The sequence below is a fragment of the Ambystoma mexicanum genome, chromosome 6q (assembly GCF_040938575.1).
Source record: "Ambystoma mexicanum isolate Mex_15411 chromosome 6q, UKY_AmexF1_1, whole genome shotgun sequence".
Taxonomy (NCBI): domain Eukaryota; kingdom Metazoa; phylum Chordata; class Amphibia; order Caudata; family Ambystomatidae; genus Ambystoma; species Ambystoma mexicanum.
The window spans coordinates 499,925,508-499,948,789 of NC_090937.1; positions in this window are offsets into that span (position 1 = coordinate 499,925,508).

Sequence of the window (23,282 nt, forward strand, 5' to 3'; positions counted from 1 at the left end):
GAGTCGACGGACACTGCTCCACTTTTTGTATATAGTTGCATTTTAGTTAGGTTTTTTTGTAGGTTTGCTTTGTTCAGTTGGGCTCATGGACCCTTGGAAGTTTTTTACATGGTTCTTAATTGGATAGATATTTTTTTACATTTGACTTTGGACGACATTTTTTTGGATTCTGATTTGCTGTTTTTATTTTTTTATACGGACATGCAGCTTATTTTTTCTCATTCCCATTGTAGTTTGTTTCATTTCTTTAGCATTCTTTCTTTTTTTCAATACAATTTTGTTTTCATACTTCACTGTGTGGTATCATCTCATTGGTTTCATGCATTTCATGTTGGGTGTTTTCCCATTCAATTGCAACCATTGTGTGTGACGGACATGGGTTCATTTGCTTTATGAACATTGGGGGTGTAACATGCAATTTCTATTTCCATGTGGGTGAATGTGTTACTTGGTAGGGCTTTTTGGCTGTGGAGGCTGACCATTACGCACATGATTGGGGATTGTGAGGACCTGGTGGAGGCTACCCATGGTGGCTGGGGGGTGGGGTGCAGGGGTACATGAGTTGGACATGGGTGGGGGCCTGCTGGCAGGTGCCCCACAGTGCTGGTGGGGTGCGGGTGGTGGGAGGCATGAGTGGGGGCCCGGTGGAGGCTGTCCCTGGTGGCTGGGGGGTGGGGGTGGTGGGAGACATGAGTGGGGGCCTGGTGGAGGGTGCCCCTGCACTGCTGGGGGGTTGGGGTGGTGGGAGACATGAGTGGGGGCCTGGTGGAGGGTGCCCCTGCACTTCTGGGGGGTGGGGGTGGTGGGAGACATGAGTGGGGGCCTGGTGGGGGCTGCCCCTGCACTGCTGGGGGTGGGGGTGATAGGGGACATGAGTGGGGGCCTGGTGGAGGGTGCCCCAAAATGCTGGGGGGTGGGGGTGCAGGGGTACATGAGTTGGACATGGGTGGGGGCCTGCTTGCAGGTGCCCCACAGTGCTGGGGGGTGGGGGTGCAGGGGTACATGAGTTGGACATGAGTGGGGGCCTGCTGGCAGGTGCCCCACAGTGCTGGGGGGTGGGGGTGGTGGGGAACATGAGTTGGACATGTGTGGGGGCCTGATGGCAGGTGCCCCACAGTGCTGGGGGTGGTGGGAGACATGAGTGGGGGCCTGGTGGAGGCTGTCCCTGGTGGCTGGGGGGTGGTGGTGATAGGGGACATGAGTGGGGGCCTGGTGGAGGGTGCCCCTGCACTGCTGGGGGGTGGGGGTGGTGGGAGACATGAGTGGGGGCCTGGTGGAGGATGCCCATGGTGGCTGGGGGGTGGGGGTGGGTGGGAGACATGAGTGAGGGCCTGGTGGAGGGTGCCCCTGGATGCTGGGGGGTGGGGGTGCAGGGGGACATGAGTGGGGGCCTGGTGGAGGGTGCCCCTGGTGGCTGGGGGGTGGGGGTGGTGGGAGACATGGGTGGGGCCTGGTGGAGGCTGCCCCTGCACTGCTGGGGGGTGGGGGTGGTGGGAGACATGAGTGGGGGCCTGGTGGAGGGTGCCCCTGGTGGCTGGGGGGTGGGGGTGGTGGGAGACATGGGTGGGGGCCTGGTGGAGGGTGCCCCTGCACTGCTGGGGGGTGGGGGTGGTGGGAGACATGGGTGGGGGCCTGGTGGAGGGTGCCCCTGGATGCTGGGGGGTGGGGGTGCAGGGGTACATGAGTTGGACATGGGTGGGGGCCTGCTGGCAGGTGCCCCACAGTGCTGGGGGGTGTGGGTGCAGGGGTACATGAGTTGGACATGAGTGGGGGCCTGCTGGCAGGTGCCCCACAGTGCTGGGGGGTGGGGGTGGTGGGGCACATGAGTTGGACATGGGTGGGGGCCTGCTGGCAGGTGCCCCACAGTGCTGGGGGGTGGGGGTGGTGGGAGACATGAGTGGGGGCCTGGTGGAGGGTGCCCCTGCACTGCTGGGGGGTGGGGGTGGTGGGAGACATGAGTGGGGGCCTGGTGGAGGCTGACCCTGCACTGCTGGGGGGTGGGGGTGGTGGGAGACATGAGTGGGGGCCTGGTGGAGGCTGCCCCTGGTGGCTGGGGGGTGGGGGTGGTGGGAGACATGAGTGGGGGCCTGGTGGAGCGTGTCCCTGGTGGCTGGGGGGTGGTGGTGATAGGGGACATGAGTGGGGGCCTGGTGGAGGGTGCCCCTGCACTGCTGGGGGGTGGGGGTGGTGGGAGACATGAGTGGGGGCCTGGTGGAGGTGCCCCTGCACTGCTGGGGGGTGGGGGTGGTGGGAGACATGAGTGGGGGCCTGCTGGAGGGTGCCCCTGCACTGCTGGGGGGTGGGGGTGGTGGGAGACATGAGTGGGGGCCTGGTGGAGGGTGCCCCTGCACTGCTGGGGGGTGGGGGTGGTGGGAGACATGAGTGGGGGCCTGGTGGAGGGTGCCCATGGTGGCTGGGGGGTGGGAGTGGGTGGGAGACATTAGTGGGGGCCTGGTGGAGGGTGCCCCTGCACTGCTGGGGGTGGGGGTGGTGGGAGACATGAGTGGGGGCCTGGTGGAGGCTGCCCCTGCACTGCTGGGGGGTGGGGGTGGTGGGAGACATGAGTGGGGGCCTGGTGGAGGGTGCCCATGGTGGCTGGGGGGTGGGGGTGGGTGGGAGACATGAGTGGGGGCCTGGTGGAGGGTGCCCCTGCACTGCTGGGGGGTGGGGGTGGTGGGAGACATGAGTGGGGGCCTGGTGGAGGGTGCCCCTGCACTGCTGTGGGGTGGGGGTGGTGGGAGACATGAGTGGCGGCCTGGTGGAGGGTGCCCATGGTGGCTGGGGGTGGGAGTGGGTGGGAGACATGAGTGGGGGCCTGGTGGAGGGTGCCCCTGCACTGCTGGGGGTGGGGGTGGTGGGAGAAATGAGTGGGGGCCTGGTGGAGGCTGCCCCTGCACTGCTGGGGGGTGGGGGTGGTGGGAGACATGAGTGGGGGCCTGGTGGAGGGTGCCCATGGTGGCTGGGGGGTGGGGGTGGTGGGAGACATGATTGGGGGCCTGGTGGAGGGTGCCCCTGCACTGCTGGGGGGTGGGGGTGGTGGGAGACATGAGTGGGGGCCTGGTGGAGGGTGCCCCTGGTGGCTGGGTGGTGGGGGTGGTGGGAGACATGAGTGGGGGCCTGGTGGAGGGTGCCCCTGGTGGCTGGGGGGTGGGGGTGGTGGGAGACATGAGTGGGGGCCTGGTGGAGGGTGCCCCTGCACTGCTGGGGGGCCTGGTGGAGGCTGCCCATGGTGGCTGGGGGGTGGGGGTGGTGGGAGACATGCATAGTTGATCAGTAGTGCAAGGTGACATGTGGGTTGGCTGGGGGGCATGCCCGTGGTGGATGGGCTGCCTGCGGGACATAAGCAGGGGTGCAGGGTAGTCCCCCGTGGTGTGGGCTGCCTGCAGGGGCCGTGGAGGTTGTGGAGCGTACACCTGGGAGGACCCACACGGCCAATTCACGTGTAGTACTCCCCAGAACCCCTGAAATACACATACCCTGCTGAAATCGCGTGTGCAACTTCCCGCGCACCCCTGAAATACACGTACCCTGCTGAATTCGTGTGTGGAACTTCCCGCGCACCCCTGGAATACACGTACCCTGCTGAATTTGCGTGTGGAACTTCCCGCGCACCCCTGAAATACACGTACCCTGCTTGCACGGGGCCAATCGCGTGTGGAACTTCCCGCGCACAACTGAAATACACGTACCCTGCTTGCACGGGGCCAATCGCGTGTGGAACTTCCCGCGCACCCCTGAAATACACGTACCCTGCTCGCACTGGGACAATCGCGTGTGGAACTTCCTGCGCACCCCTGGAATACACATACCCTGCTGAAATCGTGTGTGGAACTTCCCGTGCACCCCTGAAATACACGTACCCTGCTTGCACGGGGCCAATCGCGTGTGGAACTTCCCGCGCACCCCTGAAATACACAGACCCTGCTTGCACGGGGCCAATCGCGTGTGGAACTTCCCGCGCACCCCTGAAATACACGTACCCTGCTTGCAAAGGGGCGATCGCGTGTGGAACTTCCCGCGCACCCATGGAATACACGTACCCTGCTCGCACTGGCCCATTCGCGTGTGGAACTTCCCGCGCACCCCTGAAATACACGTACCCAGATGGAATTGCGTGTGGAACTTCCCGCGCACCCATAGAATACACGTACCCTGCTCGCACTGGCCCATTCGCGTGTGGAACTTCCCGCGCACCCCTGGAATACACATACCCTGCTGAAATCGTGTGTGGAGCTTCCCGCGCACCCCTGAAATACACGTACCCTGCTCGCACTGGGACACTCGCGTGTGGAACTTCCCGCGCACCCCTAAAATACACGTACCCTGCTTGCACGGGGCCAATCGCGTGTGGAACTTCCCGCGCACCCCTGAAATACACGTACCCTGCTTGCACGGGGCCAATCGCGTGTGGAACTTCCCGCGCACCCCTGAAATACACGTACCCTGCTTGCACGGGGCCAATCGCGTGTGGAACTTCCCGCGCACCCATGGAATACACGTACCCTGCTCGCACTGGCCCATTCGCGTGTGGAACTTCCCGCGCACCCCTGGAATACACATACCCTGCTGAAATCGTGTATGGAACTTCCCGCGCACCCCTAAAATACACGTACCCTGCTTGCACGGGGCCAATCGCGTGTGGAACTTCCCGCGCACCCCTGAAATACACGTACCCTGCTTGCACGGGGCCAATCGCGTGTGGAACTTCCCGCGCACCCCTGAAATACACGTACCCTGCTTGCACGGGGCCAATCGCGTGTGGAACTTCCCGCGCACCCATGGAATACACGTACCCTGCTCGCACTGGCCCATTCGCGTGTGGAACTTCCTGCGCACCCTTGAAATACACGTACCCTGATGGAATCGCGTGTGGAACTTCCCGCGCACCCATGGAATACACGTACCCTGCTCGCACTGGCCCATTCGCGTGTGGAACTTCCCGCGCACCCCTGGAATACACATACCCTGCTGAAATCGTGTATGGAACTTCCCGCGCACCCCTAAAATACACGTACCCTGCTCGCACTGGGACATTCGCATGTGGAACTTCCCGCGCACCCCTGAAATACACGTACCCTGATGAAATCGCGTGTGGAACTTCCCGCGCACCCATGGAATACACGTACCCTGCTCGCACTGGCCCATTCGCGTGTGGAACTTCCCGCGCACCCCTGAAATACACGTTCCCCGCTTGGCGTTTGCTGTTTGCCAGCCCGGTGAACTGGTCCAGGGTTAGCGCAGCCCTTTGCGATGATTTAGCGATTTTGATGGCTTTTCCTTGCGCGAGGGCGTTCTTGGGGGCGTTACTGGCGCTGCTGCAGGGTCGCTGCAATTCTCTGCGCCACGGCTATTTTGGGAGCCTAAAATCCATGAATACGCTGTGCGCGGAAATCGGTTTTAGCGCACGTGCCTGGCGCAGTCAATCGCACGCGGACACTCTGCGCCAGCCGCTTGCGACACTTTTCTGCGAAATTCTATGAATTACCCTGTCAGTCTCTAGCTGGTAAATTGAAAGAATTATGCAATAATGAAGGAGGCACGCTTTGAGTAAAATGAAGGGTGAAATTGGAAAGGAAATCAGTTTGGGAAAAGAACAGTTTTACTTTAAACTAGATTAATAACTAAGAAAAGAGGAACGCCACCCGTGAATTCTCTGAGTTACGCTGCAGATGTAACCCTCCATGCAGTGTACCCCTTTTCTTTAAGGACAATTACTTTATTTAATCAAAAATATTGCTAATGACATATGATCTATGCAAGACAGAAATGAAGAGAAAAGTAGTGCTAATGCTTGGAGATTAATGACAAAATGCACAGAGAATTCTGACAGTGGACAAGTTATCAGGATAAGGATAGGATGACTTATACAGTGGGATGAGGACAATGCAAGACAAGGTATAGTAGGGATTTCTATGGGGTGATGAAATACTCACAATCCACTTTTTAGTTTTGGGCTTTTTGGACAGTCAACAGGGTCTGGCCACTACCCGCCAGGGCACCTGGCAAACAGCTGTGTGGTTCTGGTCACTGGCTGGCAAGGACTGGAATGGCAATTCTGGTCACTGGATACTACAGGTCATCAGGATAGCAGGATGGCAGCAGCATGCAATTAGTGGCAGCAAGCCAGGCTGGGTCAGGATGCCAAAGGTACCACAGCTTTCCCCTTGTTAATGGGAAATTTAGTGGGTTTTTAGATTTGAGGCCTTGCTGGGAATGGGATCAGCACTGCTTGGGTTTTGCAGTGGGCCCTGGAGTAGGAATCAGCAATGCTTGGTCTTGTAGCTGGAGTCTGGATCTGGAAGATGACGGGAACAGGAATGCAGTGCAGGAAATCAGGAAGAGTGTGTCCTAGAGTCTTGTCAGGGACCCTTATTTATAACGCATAATGACATCATCAAAGTATAGGCTGGGCAGGGTTAACTTAGCATGCCTCTAAACTACTACTTGGATTGGACAGGGTGCTATTCTCTGCATTGCTCTCAACTGGTTGGATTTCCAAGGGAATGATGTCAGATTTATGAGGTGAGTTGCACGATGTCCAAAAACTCCCACAACTACTTTACTTAAAATCTGATTTTGCCAAAAACATACATTTGTACAATTGCAATCTCTTAGCAAATTATATACACAGGTTACATATTTTGTGCAGTACATTTCAGTCCAATCCTCCAATCTGTGGGACCTTGTTTTGCCCTTCCGATACATTTTGGTAATTTTGAGCATGAAATATTTGGCCTAAAATTCCATAACTTTATACACAGATGTGAATGATCCCAAGTGATGTATGTACAAAAATGTATGTTTGCAACATTGATAGTTTTCGATTCATCCTCGATTCATCCTCAATACATTGCCCTACAAAGCATAAAAAATCACCTTTAAAAGGCAAAATGTTTGCAATTTTTCAGTCTTGCTGCAGAGATAGAAGTATTTAAAGTGTATTCATGAAATAGTCTTTGGGAACAAATGGCAGTCGCTTTGTCCATGGGTAATTTTTTTATTTTTTCCTTCAACTGCTGCCAACTGTCATTTCCTTCAGAGCATGGTGGGGGTCTCTTCCTTGATTGAAGTTTGTATTTCCCCTTCACACTTCAGACTTCCTTCCCTGGGAGCTTCATTGTCAGGGTCCCAGCAGAGACGAAAGTCTGTTCAACCCCAAAATGATCAGGGGGTTGTCAGTATCTGCTGAGAGAGAGCCCTCCTTTTGGTGCCACCCATCCAAGCAAAAAAACAGTTTTTTCAACTTGCAACTCTAGCCACCATAGTTTTAACCTTTATTTTCTGATCTTAGATCCAGAATTAAAACAAGCCTGTTACATAAAATAACCCATGTTATATGGTCTCACCAGCAACACACCCTTTCATATTGCTAAAGACTGGCAGGCTTTCATACACCAGTGTACTGTTCCAAACACAAGCATTTGTTCTTCTTAATTTGCAAAGGCCCATTTATTTTTACACGTGGTGCAGCTGGCCTTCCTTCTTAAATTCAATTTTTCAGCTCCAGCAGATTCACACACTGTCTTGCAGCTATAGTTATTCTCTTGAAATGCTGGAGTTGGTCTGAATCACGGATGCATTGAAACAGACATGGCTCAGCTAGTTAGAGTCTCCCTCTGAACAGCTGAGTTTTTGATACTTCTGCAAAGAAAATGAACACGTTTCCTGTGTAAGTAAAAGTAAAGTTCCTGGTTGATTTTTTTAGGGTTGGTTTGACAGGGCTTGTCAATTCAGTATCCTGCCTGGTTTTGCTGAGGCACAGTGAGACACACAGAGCTTGGTAGGGCTTTTTAATCACAGTGGTTTTACGGAACAGAGGGAATTAGCTACCAGCAGCATTTTTTTTAAGGTGAAAAAGGGTTTCTTTTCAATGGGGATTTTGGCTTTTGCAGTAAAGCAACGCTGTTTTTTCCACTTTCTTCATTTTGTTTATGTGGGAACACACTGGCAATCTCCTTCAATGTGCCCCATTTGTTCCATTCTGCCTGATGTGTGTTTGGCAGGACGGTGCAGCCATTTCTTTTGTTGTTGCCAAACACAGCTTTGAGCCATGGCGCTCACAGGAGCCAGCACAACCATTTTGTGGTTTCTGCACAACTGCAGCTTGGTGATGTGGGGAAATGCTGTTGAGTCGGTCAATATATCCCACAGAGTACATATAAGTATCTAGGGTTTTAAGGAAAATAGGTATTAATAAATGTAATACCCATGAGTTCATGGTAATCAGTGTCAACGATGGAGTTGTGACCCAAATTCCATATATATAATCCGTAACATCAATGATGACTCTGAGACATTAAGCAGGTCTTACTTCTTTTAATGTCTAATCTTGACTGCCTTTCATCTGTCACCTGCCATACATTCCCCATTCCGTTCTCAAGGCTTCCCTTGCCCCCATTCCATATTCTATTCTGCCATAACAGGTGGGTGTTCCTGGGCAATTGATGTGCTCAAAAGTGTGAATACTTTGACTTTGATGGCAATATCTGCCAATAGCTTCGGTACCTGAAGGTTTGGATGCACTTCTTGGCAATAGTACAAGCAACGTGAGTTTTGATAGCAATCTATGGTAAAAGAGCGAGTAACTCAGCATTTGATGGTTTTCGTGATGTGATTATCTAGCATTTGATGGCAATTCCTGGCATGAGGCAAGTCCCAGGCATTTCTTTGTACTCCATCACAATTGTGCAAGTACATCCATTTACATGATGAGACCTGCCATTGAAGTGTGTCCCCCTGCACATATTGATTGTGATGGTGCTAGCAGCAGGCCTTTTGGTAAATGGTAATTGTGTCCAAATGTGTTGGCTATATGTGGCAATGGTGTGAGTACATAGTCATGTGATGGTAACAACCTACTTGTCTTCTTTGCAAATAGACTATGCTCGTTCTCAGTGCAAGCAGTTTCATTTAAAAAGACCATTTTTACAACCAGCAGCACAGTAAGCAAACCTTCTTCCCTCTTTGATGTCAGTAAGACTGCCCCCCACCTAATTTAAGTAAGACGTAAGTAAGACTGCTTCCCACCCTGATGTAAGTAAGACTGCTTCCCACCCTGATTTAAGTAAAACTGCTTCCCCCTCTGATGTAAGTAAGATTGCGTCCCACCATGATTTAAGTAAGACTGCTTCCCACTCTGATGTAAGTAAGACTGCTTCCAACTCGGTCTTAGGTAAGACTGCTTCCCACCCTGATGTAAGTAATACTACTTACCACCCTGATGTAAGTAAGACTGCTTCCCACCCTGATTTAAGTAAAACTGCTTCCCCCTCTGATGTAAGTAAGATTTTGTCCCACCATGATTTAAGTAAGACTGCTTCCCACTCTGATGTAAGTAAGACTGCTTCCAACTCGGTCTTAGGTAAGACTGCTTCCCACCCTGATGTAAGTAATACTACTTACCACCCTGATTTAAGTAAGACTGCTTCCCACTCTGATTTAAGTAAAACTGCTTCCCAAACTGATGTGAGACTAAGTGCTAAGGAAAGGAAGAGTATGCTCATCCTATTTGCATAGACTTGCTTAGAGCTCAACAGCCCTGCTCTGAGGTATTAATGTGTTAATAATGGTGGAATAATTACTGACATTGGGATGATATTTTTTTATAATTGCTCCATGGGCACCCTCCAGCTCTTGCTCCCAAACACACTTAGAAATAGTAAATAACCCTGCTCCTAGAACACGTGAAAAGTGCTTTTTTGGGCACAGGAACTAAATATTGTCACAATGACAGTGTATATTCCAGCAGCAAAGATCCAAAGAACAAGACCGTTGAAAAGAGAATATAGGTGCCATATTTCCAAGGATTTCCTGTATTTCATATGGCACAGAGGAGGGCTGCCATTTCCTAAGCTTAAAGAGTCTTTTTTTCATTTGACAAGTTTAGAAGAATGGAAGGAGTTTCAAAGGGAGAATTACACATTGAGAAGTTGAACTGAGAATAGAAGGACTTTCTGGGGTGAATCACACACTGAGAAGGTGAACTGAGAATAAAAGGAGTTTCTGGGGCGAATCACACATTGAGAAGGGGAACTGAGAATAGAAGGAGTTTCTGGGGCGAATCACACATTGAGAAGATGAACTGAGAATAGTAGGAGTTTCTGGGGCGAATCACACATTGAGGAGGTGAACTGAGAATCTATTCTTTCTGCATGAGTCTAGAAAACGTTTTTGTTCACATTTGAGTCACCTACAAGGGAGAATGAAGGCCATACTGTAATTTTAATTATTATAATATTTTTATTATTATTATTATTATTATTAATAATAGTAATAATAGCTTACGGAGTTCACAGCATAAAAAAAGTGTCTCTTGGCAATTATTGTTGAAAGGTAGCAGTGTTTATTGTTCAGAGTGTGACAGAAAGCAGTGTCGTTTCCATGTGATTCCTGCCTGCTTGTTGCATGGAAATACCACAGGCACCAACGTGGGGCGCACATGAAATCAACTGCGGGGTCCAGGGTCGCATTGGGGTCCAAATGGCGTCTGCAAGCCTCATGTCAGGGGCACCCGCGCTTCTTAATTCTGAATGTGTGTCCGCTCTCGGCGCTAATCAGCCAGGATTTGCACAGTGATTATCTATGAGAAACATGCACATATATGGCGATGCAGGGCGCATTCTTCACATAGTTGTTGTTCATTCTGTACACCCGGTTGGACTTTGCTATTTGGTGGGGAAGTGATCTCACTCACCATTGCAACACATCATTATCTGACTCCCACAATAGCTGGAGAAACCAAAGAATGAGACACAGAGTCATGAAAGGTTCAGCGACTCTGGCTTGAGGTAAAAAAAAGGTCTACAAGCGGCCGGTATATTGTAGAATGAGGTGGAATAATAAGTAGGAACACCCCTCCCCCCCCTTATTAGAGTTCACCTGCTTTCAACTGTCACTAATGAAGCAGTAACCTTAAGGGTTTCCCAAGGTTCCCAAGGCAACTTCTCAACTTTATCGATTGTGTAGCTCCACGTCAACAGCGCCAAAATGCGACATACAAATAATTCACCATTGACACAAATCATCAAACATAATTGCGACAGTTGGATCCCCAGATAATGACTCGACTGGGACTGCCGCAGCAAGGGGTTGGGTGGGCCGGGGAAAACAACCTCTGTGTGAAGTGGGCGGGAAAAAGAAGCTGGAGACACAGCTTGGACCCCTCTTATTGACACCGGATGCCAGGGCAGTTAAGGAGAGCGGTCCCCACCTTCTGCGCCACACCCCCTCCTATTGTTGCCCCCACGGAAGTTACTGCTTGGCTGGAACAAGGGCCACGGCATGGCCCCCCGGCAGCCCCTAATGGCGCCGCCCTGGTAGGACCCTGGCGGCGCGTCCAATGTCAAGCTCCTGTTCTGCCACCTGGGGCCACATTACAGAATCTTTGCATCTATGTAAGTGCAAGTGTAATTTTGAACAGTATTAGCAGGATGGCCACATTTGAGCTGGTGCACAAATGCATTGAAAGCATGCGTTCTTTGAATTGGCGCACTCTGCCCTATTGCTAAAAGAGTGCAAAATTGCACTTGCATCGGTGCAAAGTTTCTGTAATCTGGGCCCTGGACTCACCTTGCAAAGGAAAGCAATCCCCTGCTTTCACTGACGGACAATGAAATTGGCGATACATTTTGACTGAGCTAGTAGTGCAATTATGGTTGAGACAACATAGAGCAGCTTCAGGGAGGTGGGGAGTCATTCTACTCGTCGACCTTTGCACCGTAAAGAAGCCCAGTGCTCCACAGGTCGCTGATGGACGTGCGTAGAGCAGTGTGCAAGAAGGCGCAGCAAAGTCACCTGATTGGCATGGCCATGGACTGGGCCACATGGCACAGTGTCAGGCATGGAAGTGGGCCAGGCTCCCGAACGAGCCCTCCTCACACATTAACACATGATTATCTGGAGCACTCTTACAAGATACCACAAGGTCAGTAAAATTTGCTGAGGGTGCGGTGGGGGGCTGTGTGCGTGCTTTACTACAGTTTCCACGAAGTACCGTTTGTAGGAATTTGCATATTCAGTGGTAAACAAGGACTCCTTGGGGTACAGTTGGCTGCTCTTTTAGGCAAAGGTGCCCCGTTCAATGCAAATACAGAGGTAAAGAGTGATTGGTCTATGCAGGATGATCATTGGTCCATGCAGGATGATCATTGCTCCAAGCAGGCTGATCATTGGTCCATGCGCGGCTGATCATTGGTCCATGCACGGCTGATCATTGGTCCATGTCTGGCTGATCATTGGTCGTGATCCATGTTTGTAGGAAATTGTACAAAAGGCATTTTATGCACGCGTCCATGTGAGTGTACGGTGCACTGACTAAAGAAGTTCTGTATATTGAACACGGTTAGAGTCACCCAACAAACAGATGCATGCATACACAAAAGTGAGTCCACCCTCACCCGCATGTCCACTCACACACTGCTAGAGGCCCAACAAGCAAACCTGATTTCCACCTCCTGAGGGGAGATACCAAAAGGGGAATCTCTGGCTTGAGGGAAGAAGACTTGTTTGGGGCTGCCTTAATCAGAGTGCAGAATTCCAGCATCAAACTACAAACCTCTCTTCCGCCCTAACCCACAGATGCTGAACTATCAAGAAGAATACACCAAAATAGCAGAACATGTGCCATGGGTTATCGATTCCCTCTTGAAACATGGAATTGGTAATAAGAGTATTCCATGTAAGATTTAGGGCATGTGTCATCGTGCATTTCTGAAGAAAAAAAACAGTGCCTTAAGTAGGGAATGCAATTGGTGGGGGCTCTGGGAAGTGGACATGGCCAAATTGTGCTGGGTGTGGCCCAAAGGAGGAGCATGTGGGTTTAGGAAAGGCTGTCTGCCCCAAACAATGTATCATGGGGCTCTGCCAACATGTTCTTTGTGCCACTCAGCATTGTCTGAGGTGGTCTTGTCTGCATACTGTAAATTACGTTTCTCTCTGATTCAATTTCTAAAACATGTGCTGTCTGTAAATAATTACATGCAATTCAATCGGGGAATGCATTACTTTCAATCTAAAATAAATTACCCCGGTAAATAAATGGCCCAAGTCTGATGTACTTCATAGCTTTTCTTAAGTGCTCATTTATGGTTTCAGCTTCCCTACTAGCTTCCTGTCCACTGATAATCTGTAGCTATAAACCCCTGCCGTACATTACTTTAGGATTCGGCCACAACATAAAGCAGCAAGGAAGGGCTGAAGGCACCACATATTTTCCAGGGAGGCACCGGTCTTCTTTTCCAACAGGCTGTGGCATTTTAAAGGTGCTTTTGATGTTCAAAGACAGAGCACTTTACTAGGTGTTCAATTATCACGGACCTGTTTTACACTCCTTTCTGCTCTTTGGTGTAGGGCAACGAATATGCTTGGTGAATAATGATGTTCAAGAAGGGGCTCGTGTTATGAACCCTCTATTAAAAGGCCAGGGAACTCACTGATTTGAGTTTGCATTAGGAAACATCTATATTATAATCTGTGCACCTCAAAGGTGCGCCTGAGGGGGATTAAGACGATTCTCAGACATCATTCTGAAAAGGGTCCCCTCTGAGCTCCCACACATCTTCAGGTGGCCCTGAATTCAGTCATGAGAAAAGTGAGGGGACAAGTAGAACCAATGTAAGCTACTTGCTGCTATGCATAAAATCAAAGTGCATTTTGGGAACATAAGAAAGAATACACATTATTATTAAAAAGCCTGAAAACCTTCTGAGCATATCATGCACACTGGCCTTCCTGTTTATTGAATGTATGATAATACACTCACAATACCTCATAATACCCTCACAGTAAAATGAATGCAAAACTAATGCAAAATACAAAAACTCAGCTGAAGAAACAGAACAACTTTGCTTCCGTTCAAGGCTTCTAAATTCTCGTTGCTAGTTTTCCTTACTTCCAGCAGGTGGCACTCTAGAGTTAATAAACTTTCCGCAATATGACTTGGGTGGCTTTGGGAATTTTACTTTGGATCTTGGAGAATCAACAACATCCAGAAAAGACACATGGCAAAAAACGTGTAAAGACAGATTGGATTTCTGCACGTTAGTAAAAAAAAAAAAACATTCAACGCACAAAAGTATACCGGAAAAGACTTTTGAAAAACTCGGACATGAAACTGTATTGTTGAAGAACTATCAATCTTGTGTAACCTTTATATAGAAAAACAAAAGTGATCTTTCTTGAAAATAAGGACTAGCTAATTGGAATGAGAGAAATGCTGCCTCAAGAAAGACACTGTTCGTCTCATTTTGTAAATAGTACTGCAAAAATGACTATATAAGAAACCCAGTAAAACATCATTACTGCCATTCTAATTGCAATAATTTTAAGGATGTTTGTGACTCTAGATGCAAGACTATTTACTTCCCCAAGTCCCTGCCCACATGATAGAGGACGTTTGGGTTTTCATATGGAAATAGTACCTTATGGGTGGTAATGGCCCGGGCCCAACATATAGGCCCAAGCAAAGACAGGGCCTTAACAATGGGCCCCAGTACCATTACAGCCCATCAAGCCAGCCGGCTTTGTAATTATTGCTATTAGCACCAGCGGTTTGAAATCCAGGGTGCAATCTGTTTGCTTGAATGAACAGATTACATGCTCGCCACGTCCTGTTCATTGAAACAAATGCTAACCTAAGCTAGCCATTATGGGAATGGAAGGAGGTGAGGTACTCCGTAGAGCCCCTATTCCATTTCCAGGGCAGGCCGGGATGCGGGAGTAGTGGCCATAGGGGCGCTGACATCAGAGGAATCAGATAAATGGTTTGGGATGTGGTAGAGGCAAAGGAGTGTGGACTGGAGGGAAGGGGAGTTTGGAGCATGGTAGCGGGAGGGGCTCTCAGAGCTTCCTGCTTGCTTGGAAGGCGGGCTATGAGCTTGAGATTCAGTTTGCAAACCGAGCAAGCTATTTTAGCAGAAACTGTACATCTTCATGACTCATTTACAAGTGATAGGGATTTCTATCTCGAGAGGAAAAGTTTCAAATACTGTGCTTTATTATAGGGTCCCGATAGCCGCCCTATAGTTAAGGTAAGTCGGACTCACATAGGAACCCCTCAAAATTCGAGTAATGGTTTTGGCCAAAATGTCAAAAGTGATTAAAAACCTGCGGGTCTCCCACAGACTGCAATGTTTTGTAAATATTTGTTAAAAAATGAAAAAGTTATTAAGTGTCAATTTTGTTTTTTCTCCAAAAGTGCGGCCTACTTCCCATTCATTTTCCCATAGACAATTAGTCATAGACTATTGAACAAACATGATCAATATTTGACAAAGCGCACAGCCCAAATCAGATTTGGATCAGGTTCGAAACAACTTGGGCATGAAGCATTGTCTCGCGATCCATGCATGATTTGGGGTTATTCCATGCAGTATTTACTTATTTGAAGGAGAAAAAGGGTTTGCCCTTCTCAAAAATAGATAGATATATCTTGGGAATTTACCCAAACCAGTTTTGTTTTAGGAAGGAAATGACCGCCATCTTGTTTTTCTCTTGATGAAAAAGATATCCGTCGCTATAGCCCAGGATATGGATAAATTAAACGCAGGAGAATATCTATTTGCAGGTCAAAAAACATACAAATGCCATTAGGCTAGAGATGGGGCAGGGGCTAGAGGGCACCAAGTGACAGTCAAAAGTTGGGGTGGGGGATCTAAGGACTGAGTTTGCAAAACAAAGCTTTCTGTAGCCTCAGCTACAGCCATGAATAGCCAACATTACAAAGCAAACTGCGTCACTGAAACAGCGTGTGTTGTGAGGGTAGAGGGCGAGAGCACGGGAGGTGAAAAGGCCATCTGGGGAGTGGAGAGAGCTGGTACAGATGAGGGGGCACTTGGTGTGGGCAGAGAACACCTTTTTTTTTGTCTGGTTTGCCGATATTCGCAACTATATCTGAGGCTATCAAGGGCTACTGGTACCCGCAGTTAAGAGTAGTTCTGTGTCCATGGCTATATATTTTGGGGTCTCTGCGTTTTAATTCTTTCAAACATTCTTTTTATAGGTATAGTGATGTTGGGGGTGAAAAATGACAGGCCATGGCCAAATGCCATGGTTAGTAACCCGGTAAGTATTTGGGAGTCTTATCTATTTTGGCTGTGTGTTTTCAGACTTTCGTACATGTGAGAGTGTGGAGAAAAACAGAAGAAAATAGTTTAAAAAAAACTAATAGAAAAAGGTGCCACCCTACACTGTATTTTAGTCTGTGTATTGTCACTCAATACCTAGTTTACTGTCATGTACTATTCTCTGCTTTCTTTATCTTCAGCTACCTTACATAACTACATGAGCAGTGTTGGACTGTATTGATCTTTTAAGTTCTATTGTATTATAAAACAATGAAGTGAGCCCTCCCTCCCCCTTTAACTAAGAATGTGTAACTGCGGTTATACTAAATGTCAATGAACTGTAGCCGCAGATATAATAAAAATAATGTTTGGGTTATTATTGTATTGTATTTGTGTATTTATATGTGATAAGTAGTGCTTAAAGCCCTGTTTTGGGGTACACTGAGTGTAGTATTTTAGTACATTTGGAGTACTGTTTTGATGTTATGAAGGAAAACCACATTCCCTTCATTGGTTAGGTGTACTCCATCATGTCTATAGAAATTGGCCATCTAGAACTTATGTTGTTTGAAATCCATAGGTGGTTGTGTTCTCTCATGAATGCTGAAACTACTTTATTAACATTCCTCTGTGATTTCTCAATGTTACTATTACATCTGGTGGTCCATCTCCATTTTATCTCTGAGTCAAATTGGAAAAGATAAAGATGGTGTGAGGAAATAGTTCCATTAGTTTTCCCATGTCTTGTTTAATCATTAAAGTAAGGGACACACCCCATACATTCTACAAATAATTGCCCTTACAATGAATTAGTATGATGTCTGGCTGTCCTGTACTTCACAGACTTAACAATTTTTGAAAAACTTAGAACCAACACATTCCTCGCAATCCAAACCATTTAATTGTAAAACCTCTGAAACCTAGGTCCATGTTCATATTTAGTGTCTCACAAAAAGCCAGCAAACAAAACAGCCAACTGTCTCCGATCAGCCACACAGTTTTCAAACCAGTCATGATATCTGCAGTTGTTCTCTATTTCCAGGAAAATGATTCCTAGTTTGATTTTCTAGTAGTTTGTAGGAGCCGGGCATGTATGATGTGTGTACTTTCGAGATTGAAATTGGTTCATGGTACTGTTGTAATTATCCGTGGCTATTTAGCAACCACACACCCGTGGGTAGATGTGGTACCCTGTGCAGCTGCGGATATATTGTGACAAATGGCACATCGTGTGTTTGTGGACATGTGGTGGCAGTGACTATCCAACATTTTGGGTGGAATAGCATCATCGATGCATTGAGGGTTTTGGGGGACTGGGAGAGACCAGGGGAGTGAAGGAGGACCATGGGGAGTGGAGGGGAGCTGGTAGGCATGTTAGGGACACTGTTTTGTAGTTTGGGGGAGTGGAAATACATATTTCTATTTGTAGTTTCTTTAGTATAGACACTTCTAACAGCAAACGGCCATGCAGGGCTTTTCTATAACTGTGTCTACTGAAAAGCACGTGCGTAGGTACGTCAACACTTTTCGTCACTTCATTGGTTGTACGCATAGGTGCAGTTATATTTAAAGCAGCGTTTATAAACTATAAATTGTCCGTGCAATAATCATATTTATTTTGGGAATGATACAGTACAGAAATGTATTTGTGTGTGTGTTATTTTATCTGCTTAGGTTTTCTCTTATATCATTTGAAGGTTTGAGGGCCGATTTAGTTTGGCTTTGGGCTTGTAGAAAAATATACATGTAGCCGCGGATCCAAAGCAAGTTCTGCAGACACATCAAATAGTCGCAAGCTATGAAAGAAGCTGGGTGGGGGAAAATAGATTTCTGTTAGTTACACGGTATATTATTGGTTGTTGTTACTGTTATATATGTGTAGCTCTTTGTGATTGGTTGTAGTGAAAAAGTGTCATCCATTTTAGTAGTTTTATTGGCTTATAGTCCTCTTTTTTGGTATTGATTTTGGAAAGTATAAAAGCCACAATTTTTTGCAGTTTTATCCTTTTGATTCCAGAATTCTCACTGTGCACATGGCAGGAGTGTGGGTGGCTGATATGAAAGTAAGTGTTAATAAATATCTATACATTTGAAGGTTTATTTGCATTGTTGTGTGTGTTAGGTATATTAAGCACTGCTATCAGGTAGTGCTTATTATCATTTTTTTCATCTGCTCTGGTAGTGTGGCAAGTATTTTTATTGTATTTTTTTAAGTTTCACTAACACGAACCTACAAAATTAGATGTGTCAATCAGTGGCATTTTTATGCAGGCATTTAATGGCGTTGAAGGTTTATTTGATTGTATTTGTTGTAGTTTAATATACTTTCAGCTATGAAGTACTCTTAGCTGTTTTGAGTTTTCTGTGAGGTAGGACAATTGATGGTGTTTTGCAAGTTCATTTAAGATTTTTTTTCATTTTTGTATTTTGTTGTAGATGCATTGTTGTCATCATCCCAATGTACTTGTTTATGTTTGTTTGTTTATTTATTTGTATTGCGCACTAGACCCGGGGGTATTCGGGCGCAAAGGCAGAAAGAGGTTTGTTCAGCTTAGGTTACATGTTACAAATAAACAAGGAATACAGCTGCAGTTACAGTGCTGTAGACATGTGGTGTCAGAGGATCATATAAATATGTACAATAGGCTTACAAGAATGCAGAATTGACAGATTAATAGAACAGAGCACATATACAGACTATACATGAGAACCCAAATGGCAGTAGCGTGAGGTTAAACGTCATTAACTTTTAGCCATTGGATCAGGTTGGATCTGAATTGCTGGTAGGGGAGATCTTCCCTTAAATCAGTTGGGAGGGAGTTCCACAGTTGTGCCGCTTTTGCCTGATGTGAAAGAGGCGTTTATAAGTTTAGTTATGAAAGGTGAGAGTTCGCGGGCGGCATCTTTTATGATTTGGGCTGGACATGGGTCACCCTGGCAGTTAGAGGGTTTAAGGGTGAGGATGACTTTCTCGACTTCTTTGGAGGAAACTTTGCAAAAGTAGAAGGAGGGGGTGTCCAGCGGTTTCAATGTCGGAGGTGGGTTTATGGCAGGGCCTGTGTTAACAGCATTTGTGGCAGTAATGGACACTTTTTAATTATTAATCTTCACCTGAAGCATGGTTATCTTGTTGACTAGGGCATTTTGGATGCCTGTGCACCAGTTCTTGTCCTTGAGGCAGGAGTCAGGCTCTTGTATGGGGGATTCTACTTCCTTCAGGATGGCAAACAGCTCTTTTGTGTTAGATTTGGCTTGAGTGATACGGGTGTTGTAAGAAGTTTGCTTCGCTAAGATAATTTCTTTTTTGTAGAGGGTGGCTAATTTCTTCAAGTTGTTTTTGTTAGTGTCTGAGGGGTCTGATCTCAAGGTTTTTTCGCTTAGGCGTTTCTTTTGTCTAATGTCTTTCAGTAGGGGTGTGAACCAGGTATTTAGGTGTTTGCGGGGTTTGCTCTTCCTGATTTTCAGTGGTGCAATAGTGTCCAGGGAGGCAAGCATCACCTCGTGGTATATTTCTACCATGGAGGCTGGGTCAGACTGATCTGAAATGGAATTCAAAGTAGGGAGGATAGGGGATGATATTTTCAACTGTGATATTTTTTTTGTTTCTAGTCGGTGCGGTGGGGGCTAGGGTGCTGTTGTTGGTAGGCGTGGTGGCTCCTAAGGTAAAGGATACCATGTAGTGGTCGGACCATAGCTGGGGCATTATAGATGTGATAGTAATTTGGTAGTTATGTGCGGCGATCCAATCGAGGGTCCTTCCTTTGATATGTGTTGGCTCTGTAATCTTTTGGGAGAATCCTAGTTCCTCCAGGGTGTTATTGATTTGTAGGGAATTGGGGTCACGTGGGTCATTTAGTCCAAGGTTGAGGTCGCCTAGGATGAGGCTTTGTGTGGAATTCTTTAGATTGTCAAATAGTAGGTTTGTGAGGTCTTCCTCAAAGGAGCCTATAGGACCTGGTGGGTGATATATCAGGTGGATGGTGATGGTTTGATTATTGGCAATAGTGAGTTTAGCTGTGAGGGATTCACAAGATTTAGTTTTATGGGGTGTGGAGAGTCTGAGGGTTAAGTTGTTTTTGACAATTATAGCCAGGCCGCCACCTTCAGACATGGTGCGATCTATGCGTATAATAGTGTAGTTGTCTGGGGTGGCTAGCATGATGGATGGTCCTGCTGCGGGATGGAGCCAGGATTCCGTGATGGCCAGGAAGTCCAAGTTCTCATTTTGGATTGTGTCCGCTATTTCGGTCGCATGCGCTACCATACAGCGAGCATTTAATAGGGCACCCTTTATTCCAAGTGGGGCGAGTGGGTCAGAAGGCGTTTGGGTTTTATGTTAGCATATGAGGGAAGGGGCGTCTCTAAAGATTCGACTGTTGAGTTGTAGTCAGTGTAGGCCGGTGATGACTGTGTGTAGTGGAGTGTTAGTGGTAGACAGGGTGTGTTTGTTATGATTAGAGGCAGGTTGGATAGTGGCTAAAGGGTCATACATTCTTGGGAGTCTAGCGCAGAGTCTAAAGTTCTGCTGTTGGAGGCTGCATGGTTTAATGGCCATGTTAGCTCGCTCCGGGGTACATTACCATGAGGTAGCTGATTTTGTAATTGAGCTGGGTTCATGTTATGAGAGGTAATCGAGTGGAGGATGGTTCTAAGTAGAACTGTGTAGAATAGTGGCAGATACATAATGTTGGGTTAGTGTAGGTCGGGCAACCTAAGCGCACATTACTAACGCAGGCACGCTAGATATAGGTTAGAATCTGCGCAGAAATGCAAGTGCAGACAGGGTTCACCTAAGTTCAAGAATCAAGGATAGGGCTAAAGTGCATGTGCAAACCGGGTTCACCTAAATGCAAAAATCAAGGATAGGGCTAAAATGCATGCGCAAACAGGGTTCACCTAAATTCAGAATTCAAAAGTAAGACTAAAATGCATGTGCAAACAGGATTGACCTAAATTCAGAATTCAAAAGTAAGGCTAAAATGCATGTGCAAGCAGGGTTCACCTAAATTCAGAATTCAAAAGTAAGGCTAAAATGCATGTGCAAACGGGTTCACTTAAATTCAGAATTCAAAAGTAAGGCTAAAATGCATGTTCAAACAGGGTTCACCTAAATTCTGAATTCAAAAGTAAGGCAAATGCATGTGCAAACAGGGTTCACCTAAATGCAGAATTCAAAAGTAAGGCTAAAATACATGTGCAAACAGGGTTCACCTAAATTCAAAAATCAAGGATAGGGCTAAAATGCATGTGCAAAACAGTATTTATTTAGGATTAGAGTTAGCGTTGGGTAAGGGGGTGCCTATGTATATAGGTACTATAAAGTGGAGAGGTTCACCTGTGTTTAAAAGTTCACACAAAGCTGGAGGCTAGGCATGGATTCAGGGATATAGGCGGCTGAAGAGTGATTGTGGGCGGAAGCGAAGGTCCCTAGTTCCAGAGGTCATAGTGGGGCGAGTAGGGAGTATAGGCATCGATTATTTGATGCTGGCTTGCACCAGATGTTGTAGAGTTAACTCCCATGAAAGGTAAACCTATATCCAAAACATAATGGTACTGCTGGAGATTGGAGCAGTACTTCTATAATCAGTTAATTAAAAGCCTCCTTTGTGAACTTTTTCATGATTTCTGATGATTTTTTAAATAGAGTGCTCTTATGCTGCAGGTGTTTTAAAACTCTGGCTGTTGGTGGCAGCACCTTTAATGTGTGTAGGTTGATTGTGCACAACCACTGCTTACAGCTCCAGTGATGAGGGAAGACCACATGTGGTTAAAAAAAAAAAGCTGAAGCCTAGTATGGGGCAATCAGCTGGAAACATGTGAAGGTCCACATCTTGGTGTTTTTTTACACAAGGTACATTGGACTTTCTCCATTTCTTTTTTGCCACAACATATGAAAAAACATTTTTTTTCAAAAGTACTTGTGTTTCTACCTGTCTGATTGTTTTCTATCCCACGTTGTCCAAGTTTATTTATCCCACCGTGTGTACTTCATGTCTAATGTATCTATGTAATAAGGTCAGTCATGACGACATCTGCTTCTTGCAGCTATAGTCAGTCGACTTGCTCTTTTGATTGCAGACTGGTCTCTTCTGAAATATCATCTGGGTGATGCACATCTATGGTTTCGCTGTCGAAGGTTTGAAATTGAGATGGGTGTACCAAGAGTGAAATCTTGGTACCTCTCTTCAGAAGGATACCCCTGTGATTATTTTATCTTCTTCATGAGAAATAGCCAGATTCACAGAGGGGACCCCCACAGTCTTACCCTTACATTGGGGTCTCCCATAATGTGTTCAATTGCTCCACAGGTTACACAAGATCCAAGTAGGGATGCTTAGAGTAGCCACTGTTGACAATAAAAGAGGGTGAATTGGGTGACCTCCAGCCATTTAGGATGAGTAGCAATACCCTTGAGATGGATGGGGATGCAGACTTTATTCATACATCAATAATCGAAACGACTCAGGTAGTTGGCAAAAAGATAACTGTTTTAATATCAATTATCTAAAAGATGGAGTACAATGGACATCAACAGATGTCTCAGCCCAAATTCTCTCAATGCATCTTAGAAAAAAGCATTCTTTTATGGCAAAAAATCAGCATTGATGACGTCAACCTATGTATTACTAACATCATCCTACATGGCAAACTACAAAAACCTATTCAAGAAAGTTGTAGGGTATAAGGAAATATCTAAGTATACGTTCTATACTAGTATGGGACAGTGAAAGTAATTGGTTTCTTAACATCAGGTGGGGCAACTAAGCCCTCCCCTTAAACAGGTCACTATGAACGTCACTAAATACACAACGTCCAATTGGTTCTACACATTATAAGACCCTTAATTACATGGTCCCCTACAATTGGTTGGCACTCTAACCTCTGTCGGTACTTTTCCACCTACGTCTAGCAGCACGCAGATTGGATTTCCAGGTGCTGGTGAGCTTATATTAAACATAGCTTCCCACCAATTAGCATATACTTCTATCATCACCTCAGTGGTCTGCTAGCAATTAGGACTTTGAACTTGTCCTTGGGAGTGTTCTTTGCTCTGGAGAATTCAGGAGAGTGAAGACGGTATATACGCATTTCGTCAACCACTTTTTCATCGTGGGACTTTTCATCGCCGACCCTTTCATCAGCAACATTTTTTTTTTAAACATTTTTTAGGGGGGGTGTTTGTGCTGGTTGGGGTATGATTAGTTAAGTAAGGGGGGTTTT